Below are 3,725 nucleotides of genomic sequence, written 5' to 3' on the forward strand. Positions count from 1 at the left end.
TGTTCACTATTTTTTTATCTTTCTTTCATATAAATAAAAACAATTTTTTTATTTGTGAATTGTTTTAGATTTTAAAGAATTGTATAATGTACTGTGTATTACTCTTAGTAATTTTATTGGTATGTATTTAAATAAATATTTTTTTATGATGGTTTTTGCCATGTTATATATTTTGTAATTTTATTATTTTTTAATGTAAATCTTTGTGAATATTATTTATTGTTAATTATCACTTCAGAAAATTAAAAATAAATAGATATTTTCCCCAGAATCATTACAGATTTTAAGTTCCTTAAAAATGTAGCACTAAATGCCATGCTTGCCTTCAGGCAAAATGTATACTGAGTGTTTGTCGAGTCATGCAACCCATGTTTAATTTCTTCAATTTCTCAACCAAGTATATTCATATGTATGTGAGTAGAACATTTTTACTAGTTAAGTCTAATAGTTTATAATTATTCATCTGTTTATTTTCTGAGTGAAATTTATACATATAATATTTACAAAAGTTAATATATTTACATCACTTTCATTTTTGGTTTTTTATTTGTTGCTGTATCGAGTTTACTTGTCCATTATTACACTGAATGTTTCATTTATGATTTGATTTATATTGTATCTTTAGCTGCTTATATCATGGTTTTGTTACATTATTTTTATTAACTTTTTATTTTCTCATTTTACCAAACATTAGACATTTTTCTCAAAATAATATTTTAGTATGCAAAGGAAAGAAGTGTCAATTATATCTGAAGTGTCTGAAACGTACACTTCTAACATAATAAACACTCAGGATACTAAAATTATTTATTTTTTCACAAAAAAGTAGTTAATTATTTGATAATGTAAATTAAAAATATTGTAATTTCTATTAAAAATATAAAACATTTTTTATTTACATCTTGCAACGGATGAGAATTTATACATTGATGTACATGTCAACTGATTTCATCATGTTTGGTGCAATATCCTGTGTTCTTTTTGTATACTGATGATGGTGCTTATGTTATATTTTTAATTCATCCATCGTATGTAATTTGTTCTTGAAAGTACCATCTCTCATAACTCTATAAATAAAAATGGAAGTTGAGAGATCTTGGAAACATGAAGCCATTAAGTTTTCATATCTTTATTTGAATTGATATTGTGGCATGTAGTGCTGCTACATTGCTGTAACTAGCATTCTTGCTTATCTTTCTAACAGATAAGCAGTATCTTTCTAAGATAAGAAGATTATAAAAAATCTTCTTTCAAATGTTTTCTTTCATAGTTAAGAAACTAAATAATGCTAATATTGAGTTTCACTGTAATTCTTTGTAAAATTGTTATTGTTGGCTTAAATGGTTATTAAATGTATATTAATATGTGGATCTGTTTATTAGTGATACATATTGTTTTCAGCTGGAAAAAGAATTGTAATAAATAATCTGAATATATTGTAAGTTGCAAACAGTAAATTTTAATTTTCATGCTTTTTAGATAAAAATTTAATTAGAAATATTTATTTCCTGTTAATTTTTTATTTTGTTGTTAAACTTTATTTAGTTGATAAAAAATGTAAAATCCTTGTAAATTATAATTAAAATTGAAGATATGTAAATCTACTATCTATAAATAGAAGATGTACTATTAATGTGTTATTCATCTTGGTTCATACATGATAGTCAAGTATTACTTTTGGTTTGAATGGTAGGGATAGGTAAGTTGTATGGTTTTTGTTTATTGGTGTAGGTTCTTAGTAAGTCCATATAATAAACTGTACAGCAATCAGGTTTTAGTTTCTACCATTTTTTCTATAATTTTTTCCTTTTATATTAAAAATCTGATTAAAATTTCAAAATTTCCTTCTCCTACCTTTTCTCTATCTTATTTTTTTTTATTTTCTATGTTTTTGTGATTCGGGATTGATTTATTAAATGTAACTTATTTTAGAATCATCCCAATAATTACCAGTTTTTTGTTAATATTTAAAAAAATTTATTTCCCATAATAATAATTATTTGTTTTCCATTTTTGGTAGTTCAGTATTTGCCGTTTATTATATTTTTTATGTCTTCCTGTTTTGTATATTAATTAGAAACATAATTGTATGAGAAGAAATTTTATATAAAAAAATAATTATTTTAAATAAAATTAAGTTTTTTTTCTTTTTAAATAACTGAAAGTACTTCAGAGATCTCAGTGGGGTTCTTGCAAGGATTGACTCACACAGATCTGGGGGATCCCTTCTTATTTTTGAAAAGAAATTAATTTATCATCGATAAATTAAAAAAAAGGAATTTTTCCGTTTGTTGCAGTCCTTATTGTTAATTGTTTAATGATATGAAACCATTGTAGCAGACATGTTAATTTAGTGTTTAAATTATTTTTACAACTGTAATATCTAAAATTTTGTAATATTAAGATTTAAAAAAAATATATATTAATTATGTTTATGTTATTTTAATTTAATTAGTGTTTTGTGGTTTGTGTAGTTATGAGAGATATTTAAAATCATAGTGATAATTACATTTTACTATATTAAATTAATTGATAAAAAAGGAAATGCTCAGAAATAATTGCCAAAATATATAAATGTATGTTGATTATACCTATCAGTATTTAAATTATATGGAAAATCAGGGAACAATAAATAGAATTTTATGAAAATGTTTGTACTATTAATGTATTATGTTTCTTTTTATATTGTATTTTTTTAAAAATATAAATAAGGTGTTATTGTTTAACCCTTATTGGTGCTGAATGAAAAGTGTAACAGTAATGTCTGAGCCATACTCTGAAAGCAACCATGATGTAATTTTATCATGTTAACTAATTTCCCCACCTCTCTTGTTCTGTTACTACACTTCATAAAAATCTAAAATAAATCACTGTATAAAATTGTGTAATATTCTAATAAATAGATAAAAATAAAAACTGTATACTATAATAATCTTTTATATTTTAATGATGAAGACTAGTTTGAATTAAAATATATGTAAATTTTGACTTTGAATATATACTTACTTGGTAACAACACAAACATAAACATTTTGTTACATAATCTTTGAAGTTCACAAAAATTCTATAAATTAATTACTTATTTTCATTGGATTTTCATTAAAAATCCATTGGATTTTCATTGGCAAATTCAAAGATTTTTGTTTATTTAGTTCAAAATTATAAAATATTTCAATTTACTTTTGTGTTCATAATGGAATCGTATTTAGAAGTAAATCGACATCTCATTTTATGTTTCATGTGTATGCTTGCTTGTTAGAGTGTTTTTTTCTAAATTTGTTTTTGCATTTATTTATTGAATCCAAGAAAATGTGTTTACAACAGATTAAAAAAGAAAAAAAAAATATGTACACAAAACAATAGAAACAAATAAGCTATACACTTTCAATAGAAATTTTGTCACATACTCTTTGAAATTAACAATATTTAATGATTTAAAGCTTTCAGGAAGTTCATTATACCATTCTACATTTATATCTATTGAAGTAATCCTCTTCCTGCCAATGTTCTTTGCACTAAAAAAAATATAAAAGTTTTGATGTGTCCTTATATAGTAATTATGAATGTGTCAGCTTTTTCTCAAAGCAATGTCAGTATCGATTAGATTATTCAGAGTTTTTTAAATTAACTTTACACTTTCCATTTTAACAATATCACTGATTGGAAGTAACTTAAGCTCTCAATAAAGTCCATAAGTCCCATAAAGTTTATGTTTACAAAAAACA

Source organism: Lycorma delicatula, chromosome 11 (genome assembly GCF_047948215.1).
Source record: "Lycorma delicatula isolate Av1 chromosome 11, ASM4794821v1, whole genome shotgun sequence".
NCBI classification, from domain to species: Eukaryota; Metazoa; Arthropoda; class Insecta; order Hemiptera; family Fulgoridae; genus Lycorma; species Lycorma delicatula.